This window comes from Grus americana, chromosome 3, assembly GCF_028858705.1.
Source record: "Grus americana isolate bGruAme1 chromosome 3, bGruAme1.mat, whole genome shotgun sequence".
NCBI classification, from domain to species: Eukaryota; Metazoa; Chordata; class Aves; order Gruiformes; family Gruidae; genus Grus; species Grus americana.
Genome location: NC_072854.1, coordinates 101,848,698 through 101,870,487, shown reverse-complemented (window position 1 = coordinate 101,870,487; position 21,790 = coordinate 101,848,698). Strand labels below are relative to the sequence as shown.

The following is a 21,790-nucleotide window of genomic DNA, read 5'->3' as shown; positions in this document are numbered from 1 at the left end:
AGAGCGAGTTTGCTTTGTGTTTGTGGCTAGATTGCACAGCTAAAGTCTTCACAAGGTAAATTCAACACTCTTTATGTTGCTCCATTAAATGTCCTCAAGTCAATTCAGTTGGTGTGGGGATATCACTTCAGAGTTCCAGCTGAGCAGTATGTGCAAATTATTATTATGCGAAATAATAACTTCTGTTACAGTCATTATTTCTAGTATTATTATTAATATTTTTGCTTTACAGCTTAATGCACATACTTAACCACACTGCAGCAGCCGGCTATCAAAGGCTTCCCTGAGGAAAAATTAAGCACTTAGAGCAATAAATTATGAAAAGACTACATCTAAGGGCACCATCCACCTTGTTCTCACACCCGCTTTAAGTGTTAAATAAATCATAACATCCTGTTCATCGTGCCGTCAGTAGGGGTTAAATAAGTCACTGTAAATGAGCTCCAAATCATAGGACGTAGCTGGCTTCCAAGTTTTTTGTTTGCAAGGAGAAACAGCTTCAGGCCTTTTGATAGTTCGGGTCTTTAAGGAAAGCCTTTTTTTCCATTCCAACTACTTCCTGTTAATGTGGAAATGAGAGGAAATGAACATGAAGCAGAAGGATGGGCCCACCCTTTTCCAGTCGTGTGCCTAATTTGTCAGGTGCAATATTGGCACCTGGAGGCTTGTTTTGGCTCCTATTACATCCTTGCTGGGGAAATATCAGAATACTTGTAACTAGCGGCATAGGACTTCAAAGCGTTTTTGTTATAGGGAGAGAGAAGAAAGGATGCCGTCATTAGAAAATGCAGAATTGAATGGCCCGATTTGTTTGCTGAGTGTAAGGGTTATAAACAGCAATAAGTTAAAAAAATAAGAGAAAAAGTACGTGACATTTCATTCCAAACCTAGCTGTGACCATTAAGCATGTAAGGAGGTACACCCCCGTAAAATTGCCTCTTGGAAATATACTATACATGCCTTGAATGTGTTCTTCGTACTTCTGAATCTTCATATAAAATACCCCGTTGCTGAGGACTTGTCAGCATGTATGTGCATTTCAGTAGGAGGCATAGGTGGTTTGTGGTAAAACTATTAATGGCCTTTGAGTTACAGAGATGGCAAAGCTGTTGTAAAGGGCTCTGGATCTTCGATCAAAACCTGCAAATTCAAGGTGCCAGAGCCTGCCCGGTGTCTTTACTTCAAGCGAAACACCTCATACTTTTTCCTGTGGGACCTTTCTTGGATTAAGGAGCTGCCCAAGATGAGTAAGAGTGCCCATGCTTGGCCAATATATTAGTGATGCATCTCTCCGGCTGAACCTGTAGAAAAAAAATGTATTTAAGGCTCTGGTAATGGAAAGAATGAGACAGAAGTAGAACTTATTCCCCAGTAGTGTTCTGAACTGTGAAGTGACTGAGGTTGGTTTGGATTTTTAGAACTGATTAACGTTTTGAACCAAAGGACCAAAGTAACCATTCATGTGCCACTTTTTTCAGTCATGAATTAATTAGCATTTGGGGGTGGGAGGAGGGGAGACCATGTAGCTAATTATTATTTCATTCAGGTAAACCATGGTGAATCAAGCCATGAGTGATATATACAGATCTGGAACTGTTCTGAGAGCAAATCCATTCAGGTCAGTGAAATGAGATAATAGACTTGGGAAGTCCAGCTGCTGTGCAGATGTTGGGTGGAATTTTCCAGGGAAAAGCAGTTATGCCATTTTTCGTGCTTGATTCTGCAGCCCTTGCTCAGGAGGAGGTGTCTCTTGCAGAGCAAGCAAACCCTGTGCCGAGTAAACCCCTCATTTCAGCCATCCTGAGCTTGTAAGCAGTCTGTTTGACTGTCGAAGATGGCTGTGTGTTTTGGAGTCACTGTTTCTTTCTTCACCTGAGCATTGCCAGGTGATCAGTCGTTTACTTGAAGGGCACTGTCTTTTGCAGCCATCAAAGATTTGTTTTTTATGCTTCTCTGACTTACACTGGGCATTAGACCAGTAGAGGACATACAACAGTGACTTGATGGCAGTTTTATTGTGGTGCTCTGAGCATTTCACCACCTTTTTTTGTCAGGGTCAGTGATTCTTCTGTTCAGATCCCACCAAGATGAGGCTTCTTTGTCATAGAATCATAGAACTGTAGAATGGTTTGGGCTGGAAGGGACCTTTAAAGGTCATCTAGTCCAACACCCCTGCAATAAGCAAGGACATCTTCAACTAGATCAGGTTGCCCAGAGCCCCGTCCAACCTGACCTTGAGTGTTTTCATGGATGGAGCATCTACTACCTCTCTGGGCAACCTGTTCCAGTGTTTCACCACCCTCATTGTAAAAAAATTCTTTATATCTAGCCTGAGTCTATCTTTTTTTTTTTGTTTAAAACCATTACCCCTTGTCCTATCGCAACAGGCCCTACTAAAAAGTCTGTCCCCATCTTTCTTATAATCCGCCTTTGAGTATTGCAAGGTCTCCTTGGAGCTTTCTCTTCTCCAGCCTGAACAACCCCAACCCCTTCAGCCTGTCCTCACAGGAGAGGTGCTCCAGCCCTCTGATCATTTTGTCTAGGGAAAGAAATGTGGATATGCATACAACAGCAGTAGCATGTACTGTGTGACGGCTTCAATGCAAGGACTCTGCAGTGAGGACAGTTTAAACTCTGTTCAGCAGCCATTTAAACTAAGCCCAAGGATTTTGCACCGAAGTGGCTGAGGATCGTTCATGTGATGTGTCCTGCTGACTCAGCGGTGAGGGGCGGGGATCTCAGGCTACAGGAGAGGTACAAAAGGGGTTGGAGGCAAAAAAAGAGAGTACCTTATTAATCCTTTACTCCCACCCCAGAGACATTTCTGGTGATTGTGGCCTAATTTATAGTAAACTGCAAAACTACAAAAAGCCAGAACAACTCTGAAATAAGTGCAAGGATTGTCCTATATATGCTTATTTTCCACTAGTAACGTTCCCTATTTTCCATTATCCCAGAGACACCAGGAAGGATTAATGCTGCAAGAGACCTGAGTGACTTCTCAGCCTCCACAGATGACCATTATACTGATAGTTCCTGAACCAGTTTGAGGTACGCACATGGCCAGCAGCATACAGTGGCACTGCATGATCTAAGTAATTGACTTTCTTGCTTTGTTATTTTTCAGCTTGATTATGTCACCCTCTACAAACCCAGATGTCATGAATTTTGTCAAATAGGTAACCCGTCCTCCTTGTGGATGGTTGAAAGAGCCTTTCAGAGACAGTACAGCCTTGCTCTGGTGACATGTTCCACTTTGCACTCATCTCTGAAGGAGACACAACTTCTCTGTTTGGTCCGTCTCCTGGGATATCCTTTCCCAGTGTGTCAATTATCGCATTTCTCTGCAGCCCCAAGGAATACAAATAAACAAATCAAATAAACAGGCTTGGGGGGGGCGATCCTGGACAGCTGTAGCAATTGTCAGCTACTTAGATTCCTCATGTCCATGAGTTCAGCTGGGATCGATGTGCTCCTGATATGCCACTTGCATGGCCCAGGAACAGTAGCATTCAGCACTTCCTTTTCCTTTATTTTAGAGAATTATAGAACAGGTCATGTGCTGGTGCAAATATAGCTGGTTTCTCTCCACACTGGTATCTTTTGTACCGTATGTATAGCTTTGATAAGCAGCACATGTGTCTGCTTCCCAGCTATACAGTGTTTCCACTCTGATCTCAGGAGTGTAGCTAAATCAATATATCCTTTGTGATGTGCAGATGGAAATAATCTCCAGAAAGATGCATTTCTGAGCTTTGCTCAGTATGTATTTATTTGAGAGATACAGCTGGTTTGTGGAAAGGTACAATCCAAGACCATATGGGAGCACACTGCTAACCCTGCTCAAGCAGCTTTACACTGCTCTTGTGCCCCCGCCATGACCATCAGTAGGGCCTCTGCGAGGCTCCTTTGATGTGTAGGGAATTGCCAGGCAGGGTGTTGCTTGGCCCCCGAGGGGCAGAAAGAGGGGGAGCCTGCCTTTACAGCCCCATGTGCCCTGCTGCTGGCTGCCGAACCCTCCACCGCACCTTAGGACCTCACCAGCTGCCCGTGTATCGGGTTGCCACAAGGTCCTCTTCAGTCCTGCTCCCTGAACTGGACCAGGTGCAGACAGGCCATTCCCATCCTAGAATGGCCTAGGTAACGTCTGCTGATGTACTCCTGTCTTCTACCGCTAGTTAATGGACCTAAATCCAGGTTTCAGATCTGTAACCAGGTACAAGTCTAAGTGTCCCCATATTCCATGACTGCTTGTGGTGACACTTCGATGCAGGTTCAGTGTCCAAAGGTCTCTGACAGACTCTAAACTTCCCACCCTATGATGGAAGAGAATTATACTTCTGATAGTTTTGCCCAATTCAAGCCCCTCTGGATGCTAAATGGGTAGCATACACCTAATAAATTCACATCAGCAATGTAAAAACACTTTTGTTTCCTCAAAGGCTTCAAGCACTATAAAAAATGACATAATGATTTGAATCAGAATACGTGAGGATCTGGCAAATCAGTGACACCTGTAAAAACACAGGTTCAAAATCAATACCTGTATCATAGTGTTAATAATGAAATGCTACTAATAAAATATTTTACAGGTGCGATTCAGCTAATCAAAGAAGCTAACAGCCTTTAGCTCCCTTTACAGTCCATGAAGAGAGACAAACTCCTCATTCCTATACATACTCAGCAGTTTAAGTGGATAGTTCTTTGTGAATAGAAACTGTTGTGATTTTTAGCTTACAAGTACATACTGGAAGCAACCCTGGAAAGCTCACTTCTACCCGCTGAATTCACACAAATACTCTGGGAATAGTCTTTTCTCTGTCTCATGTTGCTCTGATCACCATCTTCATGTTATTAAGGGCTAATTTTAAATCGAGTCACAAATACTTTCTAAGTACAAAAGCCCATTGCCATGTGCTGGGGTGGGCCGGGAGCTGCTCCTCCTCCTTGGCAGTGAGGTGAGGCAGGTAGGCCCAGTGCCGCTATTTCCCTCCCCAGGGAGGGCAGTGAGGACACCAGGAGCCTTCCGGCTGCCATTTTGTGCCATGCAGGGGCCTTTGAAGCCATGCTCTGCCCCCTACAACGTGCTTGGGTTGTTGTGCGTGTATCTACAACTTCCATTGTAGGATCCCTCAAATATCCCCTGCAGACCTTACAGGGAGTATCTTTCGCTGTGCGAGGTGCCCCTTGGCCCCGAGAGGAGGAGCAGGCATGGCAGCAAGGGCCCTGCCCCTCCTGCAACGTGCATCCCCCGGGCAGGATGATCCCAGTTGCCCAGGCAAGCGCGCTGTGGTGTGGCATAGTTACATGGGCTTTCCTAAGGTCATGCATCAGTCAGCAGCAGGGTGCTGGCATCCCTTCACAGCTCTGCTGTTTGTAATATGTATTATCAGCGCTGCGATAATGCTCGAAAATGGCTGCTTCTTTCTGAATAGAAGGAAAGTCGCTGCTTGTATCTCAAGGATAAAAGCCTGTCTGTCTGGAAATGAGTGCAGGGTGCTGAAAATGGGCAGAGCAGCTGAGCCAAGCATGGCTCTGTGTCCCCGGAGAGCAGCGCTTTGGTTCCCCAGAGCAGAAGCTCCTGCTTTGGCACCGAGTGACATGGACCTCCCCTTCCCCTCGCCATCGCAAGCAGTGGCAGAAAACTTGACCCAGTCTCCAGCGTGGGACCACCTAGGCTAGCCAAACACTGCGTAGCCTGGTCCTGGCTGACCTGGCATATGGCCTGATGATAACCAGGCATATGTCTTGTTTTCATGCCCATTTGTCAGCTCTGCCTCCTCTACCAGTCCAGCGCCCCAAGTCTTCTTCCTTCACCTGCATTTATTTGGCCTTCCTGAAACTTGTGATCCCATTCTCTTCATATTACCTGTGATACACCAGCAGGAAGGAAGTTTCAGGAGGTTTTGCAGGAGGTCTTCAGGAGGTTTTAGGATGAGAGCAGTGGAGTGATGCTGTTGCAGGACAGCCCGGAAGGAAAGGTGCCTGAAAGAGCTCGAGCCTCTGACCCAAGAGAAGAGGGAAACACAGCAAATCCTGTCTGTTTTCATGGTGAAAAGGGACCGTGTGAAACAGTAATATTTTTGTTCTGTTGCCAATGTGTGAATTCTGCAAAACGTGGGACCTGCCCTCTGAAACGTATTCAGTGTCCTTCAAGATGCCGTTTCAGTGGGCTCACCCCCCCAGGACCATGTCCTCGCTGGAACTGTGCATCCATGCATGCACACTCCCCCAGCACAAATCAAAAATCCTTCCTTCTAACAAATTCACAGAGCCTTACAAAAACCTATGGGAATATCTGGTTTTGCATGCAAATATTTACCAAGTAAAAATGGATACTTTTCCACAGCTCGTACTCCTAGGCTTCTTCTGCAGAGAAACTGCCAACTGTACATGCATGCTGGTTTGGCACTGGGACAGCACATTCCCTAGAGAGTAGAACGAAACCACAAACTCCTTTCGCTTGTGAACCCCTTTCCACGGAGCAGGTGAAAGCATGCTGAACTCACCCTCGCCTGGCTGTTTTCTAAATGTCATTTGAAAGTCTCGCCCCCTCCTCCCTCCTCCCCCCGCCGTCCCCAGTTTTATCCCTCTTTCAGGAGGCAGCCATCAGCAACAAAACCACAATGCGGGGCTTGGCTGGCTGCGTGCATTCAGCAGCTGCTCTGTTCCAAGTTCTGGGCAAGCCACAGCTATCCAGATTCCCACTTGTCCTATGTCTTCTGCCTCAGTTGCAGTACAGCATCTTGAGCTAGAAGGACCACTAATTGACCAGCTTGGACGGGTTGCCAGCACTGCAGTACAGTCAGCCTGCTGTCCCCAGTTGTCTGTGCCTTTCCCCCCTTCGCTACACTTCCAGCCCTTCCTGATCCAAAGCTTGTGACATCTTCCAAGTCCTCCTCGCATTCAAGACTCTAATTCGGCATGTGGTATGCTGTGCTTTTCCAGCAGGCTGCTTTTTGTCATTATCTCTCCACCCAAGTGAATGTTCAGGATGGGTATGTTCTTTCTTCAGTTATTGCAGAGAACTAAAATGTAAGCAATAAACACTAAAGCCAGATTTTTCTGATACAAAACATCAAGCAAAATCTTTGTGTTCTCGTATAATTATTCCGAAAGAGTTACAAGCCTGGAAATAAAAATACAATTCTCTGTCTTAAAATATGAAGCAGTGTTTTCTTACAGGATAAGAATGTGATTTAAGTTTGCTTTAGATAATTTCTTCACTGTGTTGTGCTGACATGATTGTTCAAAGAAATTGTGCTTTTGGAAGGAAAAGGTTAAAGTTTGCTACTGATATTCATCAGGAGATGGATATTTAATCTTTAATCTCTTGTTCTAGGCCCCTACTTCGGATCAACTCATTATCCCGAATAAACGATGTGTCATTCCCATTATTTATGTTTCACTGCAGCCAAAGTATCTGGACCTCGTTTTGGTAAGCACCATTCATTTCGACCCATTCAGTATTAATCTCCCTGCTAACATCTTTCCTGTCCTATGTGCTGTCCCCTATTTGCTTTTATGTTTTCCGCAGAGTGTTTATAAAAGGATAATCTTTTACAAAGCAGACAGAATTTTTGTGTATAAACTGCTCTGTTTGAATGCCTCATTGATATACCATCTAAACTGAAGTGTTCAGCAAGATTAGTGCATCCACTGAGCCACTGAACTGGGTAAAAATATGGGAACTGCTCCTTTCTTTATAGCAAGAGAGGGTAGCTAATGATGCCATCTTCTTTTAAATAGGATACTTTTAGCAGATGGACTCTGAGAATATGAATACATTCCACAAATAAAAAATAATCAACAAAGGAGGTGGCTTATTGTGACAAATGAAAGGAGGAAAAGGCACAAAATGTATAGATTATGTAAAGACCCTGAGCCAGCTTTCATCTTGGTGAAACTGGTGTAAATGTAGAATAATTCAGTCAAAATGACGCAAATTAGTGGTTTTTTACATCACTGTCGCTCACATCAGGATCTGGTCTCTTTGCATCGTAATTGCTGACGACTTCAGCTAGGATAGGGACTTGCAATGCCTTGAAATGCAAATGATACATTTTGCTCTTTCTCATGCTGCTATAAATTTCCAGTGAGAATGTTTTGAGCACGCTCCCCTCCTTTTTACATGAAATAAATAAATAAAGACTGCCTGGCACACATAAAATACGCTTATTTCGGCTGTCTCCTTTGCAATGTGTATCTGGTGACATCGGGTGCCACTGACACACCCTCCGAGATGCTGACACTTTATGTTAGAAGAACACAGTATGCAAGTGAATCTGTGCCCATATTCCCACATTTAGACGGGAAAAATCCCAAACAGACATGTGGTAGTATCATTTGAATGGCATAGATTCTTAAATACATTTGTCGCTTTGTACACTTGCCAGCTCTTCTTTGAAGATATAAACCACCAAAACACTCCAAATTTTATCCGTCATGACTCCGTCAACATGTAGCACTGTTTAGCATGTTATTTTAGTTAAATTGCACTATTGTTGTCCATCTATTATGACATAAACTAGGATTGGTGCCCTTGCATTAAAATGAAATGAAAACTGTAAGAAAGAGTTGGGAAAAAGAAAACATTGAGAAAGTCGTGCCATCCATTTAGCAGCGAAGGAATGTGAGGAGTATTAGAGAGGCAGGAAGCACAAAAGGTATCAGGCACCCCTAGGTCCAGCTTTAAAAGGCATCACAGATGTGTGTGAGGGGCTGCATGCTGGGCATGGTTCAATACCACCTTTGGGGACTGCATAGAGAGGGATGAGACCCCTCTGAATGGCTCCCCTTGTCATTTTTAATTCACCTCCCCCACTGATATGACCCAGACCTGACTTCTAGTAAGAAAACACTGGACATGGCTATTTCTGGAGTCTGTCAACACCACCGCAAGGTTAGTGAGAGCAGTTTGCGGGTCGGGGACAGAGGTAACCCAGCTTACACACAGCTTACTGAGTTGTCATTGCTCTTTGGAGATAGTCCATGTAATTTAGTACACAGAAGTGGTCTCAAGGAAATAATTGCCTGTTCAGTCTGAAGAAAGCTGGTAATAAAAAAAGGAGCCTGTCACTTTCTGGTTGCCACTAGCTGAGCTTAAAAACTTGCTATTATAGTTGCTATCCAGTGCCCTTTGCATAGCAGGTGGGTGGTCTCAACACAGGAGAGAAAAAATTGCCACCATATTTGGCACAAATTGGCCTACTTACCAGGGGGGATCAACATTGCACTGCTCTGGAGAGAGCTACTCTTTCAGTGTAGGGACTGATGCTCTCCAGGGCTCTGTGTTCAGCGGTCAGATCTTTTGCAGATATGAGGGATTTACCCAGAGACCCCTGACAATTTCCGACATTTTTCACCAGCAGAGATACGATCAATATAGTAAGTAAATAGAGCATTTTTTCTTCCAAAGGTGATCAGACATGACTTTACTGATCTAAAAGTTTTAGCAAAACAGCAGTGCTTGTAAGCCTAATTTATTGCCTAGCAGTTTTGTGTGATGAACCACCAGGTTTCCCACAAGAAAGAATATTTCTGTAGGCATCAGACTCATTGCACAGGTGATACAGAGGTGACTTGTGCCAGGGCGGGGTGTCCATAGCGCTGGAACGTGTCACACTTGCTCTACATGTGCAAGTCAACTGCGTGGTGCGTTGCATTAGCTCAGACCCAGGATGTGGCAGTCCTGTCACTTCTGGAGTCATCATGTTGGCAGGTCTCATTCAGGCAGAATTTTCCCAAGCACCAAATTCAAGTCAGAGAAGACCTAATTGAACAATCTTTGGAAAATATTCGTAAACAATTCTAGGCACAGCAGTGTGGGGACAGATTTCTGGGTGATTTATTTGCACTTATTTAACCTACTCTTCTCACTTACTCTCTGCAGGGGAATTTCTCTCTGCCTGACTACATGGTGGGACTGGGATGAGCCCACCAGGTGTTTGGTAGACAAATTTGTGGCACTAGGTTTGTGGTAGAACAAGAGAGACAAAGGGAGGATGAGTGAGAGAGGACCAGAGACAGATTGAGGGAGGTTCAGCTGGATCCCAATAGACCTACTTTCATAGAGACAGGTAAAGCAGAGAGTCAAGGAAGCATAATAATAGTATGATATGCCCTTATCTCTCTTGTTCTGTGGATCTGTGAATATGATATGATATGATACAATGTGCCTCTTTTTCAGCAGACATTGGACACCCCTCCAAGGCATGGAGGTGATCCTTGTCGGAATAGTCTTTGCCATCAGGAAAGGATCATGCCCAGCACCAAGATACTCTGGTGGTGTACCTGTATGCTCCCTGCATCTCTCTCACTGCTGATTAAACACCTCCACACTGTAAGGCAGGAGAATGAACAACCAATGTGGGTGGGCTAAGCCTGTTTTTTCCACAAAGTCCCTGTCATGACTACATAAGGAGTTGGGATGTCCACGTGGAGCTGTGTGCCACCCTCCTTTTGTAATGTATGATTGTGGATAGCAGGAGACAGACCTGGCTGTCACTAATGGAGATTACTGAAAGCGCGCATTGCTCCTAATCTGGGAATACACTCACATAAATGCTAAGCAATGCCTTGATTTGATCCTGACCTGTACTGGCGTCCCTGGTGCTACTGCTGTGAGTTGTATTGACGCTCAGGTTGAGGCAGTTCCCACATCACTCTTTGCACACATCTAGTCCTAAAGATGGAAAGGTGTAGGCAATATGTGGGGGAAAAGGGAAGAAAGAGAGAACGCTGGAGTGACAGTAGATTGTTAAAGAACCAGGCTATCCCATCTCCTCTGAGGTATGAAATCTGTCAGAAGATAGTGTATTTTTAGGACCTGACTGTAGACAAGCAGTATATCTTGTTGGTATAAGGGCACATAGATCTAGGCACTAACACAATTAATACCATGTCTCAACAAAAGGGATTTCCCACATTTATATTGCTCAGAAATAGCTTTCCATAAATTTGATGTGAGTACTTGGCAAACGAAGCAGCCATCAAATACCAATAAAAATATGTTTGTGATACCTACAATATACACCTAAAGAACGAGAGAACATTAATATTCCAGAAGGACTCTTCAGGTACCCATAAAAATTGGATGTTAGAGAGACTCTGTCAAGGTTGAGAGGTTCGGACCTTAACCTGATGTAAAACTTACATTGTTAAATTTCTTTCTTATTGTGAAAAATCAGGATTTCCCACTAGCAGCATGGTTGAAGTGAGTGCTGACCAGACCAGGTGGCTCCAGCACACCTGGGATGCATTTGGTCTGTCAAGCACATGTGGGAATCATTTCCTTGTGGATCAGTCTGGGTTTTTGGTAGTGAGGGGCCAAGTCCCTCTGACTCCCAGCACCTGGGGCAGCCTGAGAGGCAAGGGGATGTCTTGGGTGGAGAGGGGTGCAGCCTGCCTTTGTATGCATGAGGTGGTGCAAGGTGTTGCTGTGCACCCAGGGAAATCTCTTTAAATAGTACTCCTCATAGGACACCATTTTTAGCTTCCCGGGCAGGGTGGCTCCATTTGAGGGTCCAGGGGCTAATGAGTCCAATTTGTTTTAGGGATTGCCAGAGTGGAGAGGTTGCAGTAGCTTCTACGTCAGGGTTGTACTTTTCTCTTATGCCCTTTTTTCTGCTCCCCCCATGTCCCTCTTCTATAAATGAAAAGAAATTTAAGCTCTTTTGGGGGTCCCACCTGGGATAACCAGCCCTGACCACTTCATTTTAAGAGAATAATTTGGAATGTTTCCTACAGATGCTGTCTGAGCACACAGAAATGCCAGAGTGATAGACACAGCTTAAATCCCTAGACTGCCAGACAGATAAAGATGGTCTGTCCCAAAATCTTCCTATCCCTTGTATTGCCATGTCAAACTGAAGCAGCAACCTTTCACACATCATCACTTCTGTTAGCTTAAGTCCAGATCCTTGCACATTTACTTATGGTTAGTAATGCCTTACTGCACAAGTAGTGCTAGTGACTTCTCCAGGAGAGCTCCTGGAAGAAGAAACTATTTAAACCTGCAACTGGAATCTAAGTGTCAAAGCTGCAACAATTCCTTAGCTATGTTTAAGGCAGCACTACACTGTATTTATAATTCATTTAGGAATCAAATTCAGTAAAAAAAAATTGTATTTTTTACCTAACTGTCTTTTCCTATGGCTATTAGTACTCTGAGGGCTCAGATAAAGAAATATGAATGCGCTAATAGCTCTTTTTATTGCCCTCACCAAAGAATCCTGTTAGGGCTGGAAGGCAGGTTTTAAATGCAGAACAGACAGTTGTAATTGTGCTGCCTTATGTACATAGCCCAGACCACTCATTTTGCACCCACCATTTCACTTCATGGTATCATTTCACTTATGGGGACATTTCTGCACATTTGAATACATCCCTACACAAAGTGTTTTGCCAAGTGAGGTTTTTTGGACCTCGTTTGGAAAGCCCCCAAAGATCTGGCTTTCGGGTCTCTTCCAAGTTCAGAAAAAAATTCTGATGAAAGCTAAATCAGTTAACACCAAATTGGGTTGATAGGGGGATCCTTGTCTTCTCAGCTAACAGTATGAAACCAGATAAAGGGGTTGATTTGACAGCTGAATAGATTTCCAAAGAGGGGTCATTTTCTCCCATGACCAAATAATATGATAAAGATATGCAAGGGTATGTGTGTGCCTTTCAACAGCAGGCAGAGTCCAAGAGCTTACTTATCTCTAAACAGCTTCTCTGGTGTTTAAAATAAAGAATGCAGAGTTTCTGAACAATCAGGGAGCAGGCACTATTTTTTTTTTTTTTGCCTTGAGTGACCAACCACACCAGGAGAACTTGGTGCCTCATTCTTGGTAGTGCTTTGTGTTTTCGTTAGGACCCTAAACACTGCAGCTTTCAGAAAGTCTTCAGCATCATGAAAGATTGAGCCTTTGCAGTTTAACAGTGTAATCTTCGTAGTGCCTCCACACAATATTCCACTGACCATCTCACACTGAATTTATTCCACAGTCATTGAAATATCTTGATGCACTATTGTTCTTCTGGGGTTGTCATTGTCTTTATGGAAGTCTACGGGGGAAAGAAATTAGATGGTAAATCTCTTAGGGACAAATTATGGCTCCTTTGCACCAGCTCATGTAGAGAAAAGTCTCTGGTTCTTCCAGACATTTAGTTTGTTTTCAAAGGATCTGATGACTGTACTATTTATTTACTATTTCAATTTTTATGGCAATGTTGTCATTCTCTTTTTTTTTTCTTCAGCAGCTGTAAATATGGAAGAAGGATTCTTAGGCTGTACTTCTGTCATGGTGATCCCTTTTTTCTTCTGTTTTTTGCTTTCCCCTCTTCCCCATGTCCATTTTGGCAGATAAGAAGTTTTTGCATGTTACACATCACGTAACCAACAGTGGGGACTTGAGGTCTGGAGGTAGAGGCTGTGAACCTACCAAGGCAGAATTTCTTGGATATCTCGATCTTTTTTAAGGAATTAAGTACACTATCATTCACTGAGGGAGAGGGAGGTGGAAGGCAGTTGATTAGTAATGGGATACAAAGTTGTTTAGCCCTAAATTGGCAGTAGTAGCAACTGATAACTATTTGCATCTGAAGGTTGTTGCCGGGCTGTGTGAAACAGTCTCATGGCTTCCATCCAGTTTCTTGTGAAAAGCAGCACCACCACTGTATTCAGTATCACTGTATTCGTTCCCTCACATGATATCAACAAAAAGACACATGGGCATTTTTCTGACCCAGCTTTTTGGAGTTAGTGGGAGTTCTGCCATCAGTTTCAGTGGCTCTGGATCACACCCGAGTAGACAAGGAGCCTGAACTTCCCAAGAGCCACGGAGGAAGCTCTAGAGTCAGGGACAATGTGTGCCACAAAACATTGCACTGCTCCTGTCCATATTCTGGGTAACAAACTGAGGGGATTTTAATCTGGCTCTGGTGTTCATTTTTAAACATGTTAATAGTTGCTGGAAATTCATTTTCTAGTGGGTTACTCACAGTTAAGAAAGTTCTGAATAGCTGGAGAGCCAAATATAACAAAATAGTCCTTTCTCATAGAGACACCTTTTAACGCTCATCGAGAGCAAGCCCATTACAGAATTCCATGGATGCAAAACAGGAAGGTAGAACAAGAAACATAACCTTCTGTTTTGTGAGTGGAGCTGTATCTTCTTTAAAATTGTGTCACTGCTGATACTTTACTTTGAAACCGAAGGCAGTGTTTTAACACAGCTTGCATAATCTTTCCATGTGTTTTTATGCTGTGCCATTACAGGACTCTGCTGTGATGGCTAGTTCCTCTAGCTGAAATTGTTGACCTACACACTTTTCAAAGAGTACCTAATTTCTTCTACTAGGATTAATCAGGAGCTTTTCTGCACAGTATAAAATTTTGTTACATCCTTATGCCTTTTGCTGAAATTAACTATTTAACCACTGACAGTGTGCAAGTTATTAAAGTAAATAACTAATAAGAGGCTGACATAACTGGCATTATTGTGCTCAACTATATTACCAAATAAAATACAAAAGAGCTGAAACAATCTGGAATGACTGAAGTAGGTAAATGACACCCAGAATTCAGTAGGTGACAAGTGGGAGCAGGTTCTCTCTCTCTCAGTGGGGGGCTGTATGATTTTGAACAAGTGCATAGCATACTTATGTTGCTGTTCTCTGTGGTGCAAATGAAACTGATGTGATGTTGTCTGGCACCTAGGAGAGGAATCAGGACCTTGTCCCTGTAGGCAGAGCCCTGTTCCAGAATGAATTTTACTTTCATTGTGACATTTTGAAGGTACTACATGATAATGACACATTGCTCCAGTAATTTTTGTACAATGTCTCTATGAGCTCTCCCCATCTGTCATGACAGCATTAGTCTTGGCATCTCTGATGAAAGAATCAAAATTAAAAGGGAGAACAAAAAGTCAATTTCTAATGGGTTCCAAATACCCATATCTTACAAGCGTGAATTAAATATTGCTCTCATCTTGCAGCCTTCCAACCATATTACATGGATAAAAACCTCAAAACTATTTAAAATTAAAAATCCTGTTAAAAGCTGAAATATATATAAAGTAAAATAATATTCAGCTGTTTAAACTAACCTGTTGATAGGCTGTCAGCTGTCATTTGATTTGGACTTCATTTGAATTAATAAAAAGTAAACCATAAGCATCATGATTTACAGTAATATAAAAGCTATTACAAAGGACCTTCATCATAAGCTTCTTTGTCATAAAGCTATTGTATCTTACTTTCAATTACTAAACACTGTTAAAAACATTTCCTAATACAATACCGTCTGATGCAATATATAAATTCCTTTGCTTCAAAGACTAGCTATAGGGACATGACTTTGAGTCTTTAGAGACAAAATGGAAGTTTCTTCTGGCATAAATAGTGTAAAGAAATATTTTCACACTGGTGTTCTTCATCTTTTCTTGAGGCTACACATACACATACACACAGAGCCCAGCTCAGCTTTACCCACAGCCATTAAAGTACCTTTATGCCTCTTCCTTTATTTTAAATAATCCTTGGACAAACAACGTACAATTACTCAAATACACCAATTCGCTCACTCCTGTGAAAAGTATCATGGACTTTACATGGACCTCAGTTTCATATCTCCCCTTAAAGATTGTTTCTCCTTCTCCCAGATGTGCTGCTTTTTGGAGTTAATAACACCACAAAGAAAGAGCTGGAGTTGCTGGATACCTAATGCTACTTCCTTTGGGGTTTCCTCACCCATGGTATGTGAATAGTCTCCCTGGCTCTTGTCTATCCTGTCTGGTCATGGCAGTGTCACGGTTGCCCTTAGGAGACGTAATCCCCCTGCCTGGCCCTTGCAGCACTCCTCAGGTGCCCACAGACGGGGGTGCAAGTGGAGGACCATGGAGTGCCCAGGCACCACAAAATCCCCAAGGCACACCCAAAGCACTGGGCACTCCTGTGTGCCCACACCAGGGCTGCTAACGTGTCCCAGTTGGCTACCTGGCACTGTCTGCAATGCCACACCCTCACGTCACAGCTCAGCACTTCTGTGCCCTCTCCCCACAGCATCCCTGGAGTACAGGTAACCACCCAAGCCCATCACCTCTGCTGCTCCCAGTGAGGATGAGGTCTGTCCTTCCCCAGTGATTTTCGCCTTGAACTGATCCTAGACGGAATAGTTCCTCTAATGTCACCTGAGAAGCAGAAGCAGTGTGCTGTTTGGTCCTTTTCACAGATTGGCTAATCCCTGGCAATCAAGGGCAGTAAAAGTTCCCAAGAGGGCAATGGGATATACCTCAGAGACAATAGCTACAGGCAGAGGAGGAAGGTGCAGGACTGGGTGCGTTCCTGGGATTTGACATAACTCTGAACTCCCAAAGGGATGGAAGCATGCTTTCAGCTTTCAGCTTGCTGTTCACATGTGACAATGGGACCCTGCGTGCAAACAACGGCTGCCACAAGTCTGCTCCACAGGTCTGACTCCAATAAGTCGGAGGACAGTGAACCTTATCATCTTGCTCAGGAAGGAATGACAGTCTTATCCCATGCTGTCTCCATGGCATCTGTAAAGACTAAGGGCAGGTATCCAAGGGGATAGAAGGGCAAGAGAAAGGGGTGGTATGCCACCAGTGTGTCCTGCCTGCAGTGTCTCTCCCATCAGGAGGCGGAGGACTAGAGGTGCCCAAACACCTAGTATGTACAGACTAGGTGTACAGGCATGGGCCCGTGGAGGCAACCTGCACAGCCTAAACATTTCGTGGCGGCACTCATAGCCAGAGGTACAGGCTAGATCTGAGGCTGGAGTGGTTAAGGATGGAAGGCATGGGTGCCTGACAGAGGAAGGCATGACTTTTTCCCTCATGTTCTTTTGAAAACTGGGGCAATGTACTCTTTCAACAAAACGAGATGGTCCAGAACATGGAAATGAGGCTAAGAAAATTGCTAGCCCTCACTTTTGTTCATTTTATTTCTACAGACGTTCCTCCAAGGATGCTCTTTGCTTGAAAACTGGAAGTTGCCTTCAAGGCCAGGCTACAACCTGGCCTGTGTTCTTTGTTTTTAATCTTTCTTTGGGTTTTCTAGGTCATGGCTCACAGAGGGCCTTTAGGTGTCTAAGTTAAAGGGACTCAGTTTGACTTCAGATGGCAATGGGGAAAGAGGGATGTCTTCTCAGCACTCTGTAACAAATCTGTGCTCAATGTGTGCTGATCCCAGTAAGAAGGCCTGGCCCACATTTAAAGAAATTCTCTTCCTTTTTACTTCCCAATGGGGCAAGAAATGCCTGGTGAGCTGCTTACTGTAAGCTAGGTGAGATCAATGCCTTTTGCTTATACCTGGGAACACAGGAAAAAGTTCTACGTTTGAGAACAGTTAAGTGTGAGCAAGAGGTTTGGACTAGATGTCCCTCTGAGGTTCCCTCCAACTTGGATCATCCTATGATTCTATCTGTATATGATGGTACCATGGATCAATAGAAGTTTGGCAGAATCAAACTGAAGAAAACTGTCCAAACCCTTTAGGATGCTTTTTTGATCTGGTAATGAAAGTGCAGCTGCTCCAGGGCTGTTTCAAGGTCATGTGGTGGTCTTTTGTCTTCCAAAATTAGCAGTGATTAGTTGATCATTCACTGCTGGAGGGCAATGTGATTTCTCTGGGAGGAACTCATGACATAAACCCACAGCCACTGAGACATAAAGGACCTAGTCTGGGCCTCTAGGAATTTAGCTGTGCACTTAGTGCACCAGGTAATGGCCGAGCTCCTGTATCACAGCATACTTCAGAATTATTTTTGTAGAATTAAGTGAAATTGTGGTGTGAAAGTACCTAAAAATAAGGCAGCGGGCTGATACTGAGGAGCACCTCACTGTCTTGCCTGTGAAGCGGTGAGTTTGCTTCCCCTTGGTTTGGTGCTCTCCAAAGCCTCCTGCTTCTTTTCTTGTCTGTCCTCACAAGTCAGAGTGTGTCACGTCATAAAACTGATATAGCTGGGTATGCTACTTCAGGGTTTCAGCAGATCCTGTATTTGGAGTAGTTTGAAAAGTGTCTAGTGGCTTTGTCACATGATTTCTCTGTAGTGTGAGACCAGCAGGCAAAGAGCCGTGAGCTCACATGTTTAGATGGCTTAGTTTGTGCACGCAGATAACATGAATATCTGCTTGGCAGTGTTTTACAGCAACTGAACATTCCTGACGCTGCCTCTTTTCATCCTTCTGCTCCCCCTTTCTTAACAGCAGAATCAGCAGCTGTAACAACACATGGAGGACACTTGGCAGCTGCAAGACACAGATGCTGAGCTCCGTAATAAACTTCTCCTGTAGAAGAATCTGAGTGCTTTTGCTGGCTGCTTAAAAGTCCTTATTGCTGTCTGACTCACTTGCTCAACGAGCAGTTACAGTGTGCTGATGGCTGTTGGTAATCACTCTTGGGGTTATAAGGACCTATCTAATTGACCTGCTTAGTCCTTTAGGATGCTGCCATAGCCTAGCTTTAATAATTTGTAAGTAAATTGCATGCTTTCATGGTAGATATTTAAGAATAAGGTATTGTGCAATGTTTTAGCGGGCCATTGTTTTTATATCTAGAGATAGGCAATAGGCCTGGTTTTGCTCACAAGTCACAACAGTGCAAACCAGAAATAACTTCACCGTTGTTAAAGGGGTATAAGCTGTTATAAAACAAATGTGAGTGAGGTCAGGGGCGAAGGAGAGCTTTAAATGAGGCCTGCGTTGCCTGGTAAGGAAATGGCATATCTTTAATATCTCAGAAACTGGTGTTTGTTGGAATTGGCCTGTGATAAGGATGTGGATAAGGACTCATGGCAGCAGGCTAGTGTTAGGATGGTGGGAAGGCTCATTTCAGAAAAGCTTTGCAGAAGCGTGTTTTAAGGAGGCATTTGAATTTGCAGAGAACGGCCAACTTGGAAGGTTGTCCTGGAGTCTAAAGAGCACTGGGAAAGAAACCAGAAACAGACGCTTGTGGAGATAAAGGCAGGAACTGGGCAGCAAGTCTGGTACATGGCCAAGACAGAAAGGAGGGATGCTGGAAAGAGATGGTTGGAGATGCAAGCAAGAGAAGAGCTCTAAACATAAGGAACCATAGCTTAATCTCGATGTATGACATGAGGGGAAGTGCTGAAGGAAAATGAGTGAAGAGTGGCATGGTCAGTGATGGGGGAATGATGCTTTTGGGCAAAAGTTCCTTCCATCTCTGTCTAAGGAAAACTGAAGTCATAACAATAGCAAAGATATGGCACCAGTGGGAGTGGGAAGTGAAGCACAGGCACAAGGAAGGGTGCAGGGTGAGGTGGACAGGACAGATCTCGTATTCAGTGAAACAGGGCTAAAGGGGGACAACCTCAAGGAAGTGCTGAGAGGATGGCATGGTGGGGCAGGCTCTCACACTCTTTCTGGGAAAACAGTGTGACTGAGGGGAGGCTCTGAAGTACCTGTACACTAAGACATGCAGCATAGTGAACAAACAGGAGGAACTGGAGGAGCGTGTGCAGTTACAGGACTGCAGCCTCATTGGGGAGACAGAGATGTGGTGGGATAGCTCACACAACTGGTGTGCTGCCTTGGAAGGATGTAGGCCCTGAAGGAAGGACAGACTGTCATGGCAAGGAGGGGGGGTTGCCCTTCATGTGAGAGAGCAGTGGGGATGCATTGATCTCTGCCTGGTCATGGGTGATGAACAAACTGAGAGCTGATGGGACAGGATTAGCTGGAAAACCAACATGAGCAATGTTGTGATGGGTGTCTGCTAAAGACCACATTATCAAGAAGAAGTAGATGAGGCCTTCTTCACACAACTGTAAGAAACTTGACATTTGCAGGCTCTGGTCCTCATGGGAGACTTGACCACCCTGATATCTGCTGGAGGGCCAACACAGCAGGGTACAAGCAATCCACAAGGTTTCTGAAGTGCATTGATGACAACTTCTTGACACAGGTGACTGAGGGGGGGAGGCACTCTACTGGACCTCAGACTAGACCTCGGACAAGGAAGAACTGGCCAGGTAAGTGAAGGTCGGAGTAGCCTTGGCTGCAGTGATTGTAAGCTGGTAGAGTTCAGGATCCTGAGGGAAAGGACCTACAGCAAAAAGCAGGATTAAAACCCTGGGCTTCAGGAAAGCAGAATTTGGCCTGTTCAGGAACCTGCTTCAAAAAGTCCTGTGGAATACAGCTCTGGAGAGAAGAGGGGTCCAGAAGAGCTGATTGATGTTTGAGGATCACCTGTTCAAAAGTCGTCTATCCTGACGTGCAGGAAATCAAACAATGGTGGCACAAGGTCTGCAAAGATGAAATTCTGGTAAAACTCAAACATGGAAAGGAAGCATAAAAGAGGTGGAAGCAGGAAGAGGTGACCTATGAGGAACATAGAGACACTGTCCAAGAATGGAGGGTTGGGGTTAGGAAAGCCAGAGCTCATCCATAGTTGCATTTGGTGAAGGATGTAAAGAGTAAAAAGAAAGGCTCTGGTTCTGGGCTCTCCAGTACAAGGGAGACATAACTATATTGGAACATGTCCAACAAACAGCCAAGAAGATGATTAAGGGGCTGGAGTATCTATCATATCGGGGAGATGCTGCGAGAGCTGGGACTGTTCAGCCTGGAGAAGGCTGCGGGGGATTATGTCAATGTGTATAAATACCTGATGGAGGGAAACAGAGAAGATGCAGACAGATAGTTCTCAGTGGTGCCCAGTGACAGGAGAAGAAGCAATGGGCACACACTGAAATGCAAACAATTCCATTCAAACATCAGAAAAAAACTTGTTTACTGGGAGGTTTGTAAAACACTGGCACAGGTTGCTCAGCAAATTTTTGGAGTGTCTGTCTGTGGACATATTCAAAACCCAACTAGACATGGTCCCAGGCAACCTGCTCTGGCTGACCGTGCTTTGAGCAGGGGGTTCGACTAGGTCATCTCAAGAGGTCCCTTCCATCTCAGCAATTCTGCAATGCTGTGAATGTGCTATATACTAAAATGCAGCTCAGGCTAGTGGTAGCTGATGGGAAACAGTTCCCAAGGGCACATCTGCATAGTACGTGAGATGCTGTTCCCTGGAGGGGGAGAAGGGTCTGGGAGTGGACAAGGGCACCAGCACAGAATAGGCGGATGCTTCATCTCAGCCAGCGCTAATGTCACCTTGGCAAGAAGCTACCACCTAATCTATGCCTGAGGAGAAGACTCCTGTTTCCACTTCAGTTACTTCTGTCTCCTTCATAAGACTGACATTCACATAAACATTTTTTAACTGGAAAAGGACAGTCCTATTTCTAGTTTGCACAGGAGATGTTTTCCTGTGACCTTTTTGTGTCCTTGTATTCTAGCATTTAAAGACAAACAGCTGTCCCAAGCTTCACTTGGAGGAGGAAAAGGAAGACACCATCAAGCACGAATGTTAATAAGTCACTTTTCCTCTCATTGTCTGGTTTATCTAGGATGAATTTTAGCCTTAGGAACAATTGTCTTTCTGCTCCCCTTACACTTGATATTATTAACTAGTATTGGACATCAGCATTTAAAAATTCCTTCTTAAAGTATGAGCCTTGTTTCTCTTGATATACATCAGAAATTAATCTGCTCTTTTGGTGGCTGCTTGGTGTTTTGGAAAATAGCTATCAACACTGAGTTTTATTTTATGTAACAGTTGGTATCCTGTAATTTTATGATATTCAAGGATTCTAGATCTAAATATACTACATCTAAAGTTAATATATTACAAAAAAAGTCTAGTATTCTTCCAAATAAACCATAGATTAGGAACAAGTAAATACTAACCTTCAAATAATAGGACTTAAATA

General features: G+C 44.0%; 1 long non-coding RNA gene across 2 annotated transcripts in view; it reads left to right on the top strand.

Annotated features, from left to right (window-relative positions):
* The window catches only part of LOC129205243 (uncharacterized), a 64,841-nt gene that overhangs the window by 19,821 nt on the left and 23,230 nt on the right, over positions 1-21,790 (top strand). Inside the window, exons 2-4 of one of the 2 annotated variants that reach the window (XR_008576670.1) lie at positions 2,958-3,051; positions 7,343-7,438; positions 15,651-15,743. This is a non-coding gene — a long non-coding RNA (uncharacterized LOC129205243). The remainder of the gene's footprint in view (positions 1-2,957; positions 3,052-7,342; positions 7,439-15,650; positions 15,744-21,790) is intronic. The other variant, XR_008576669.1, reaches the window with a different exon arrangement.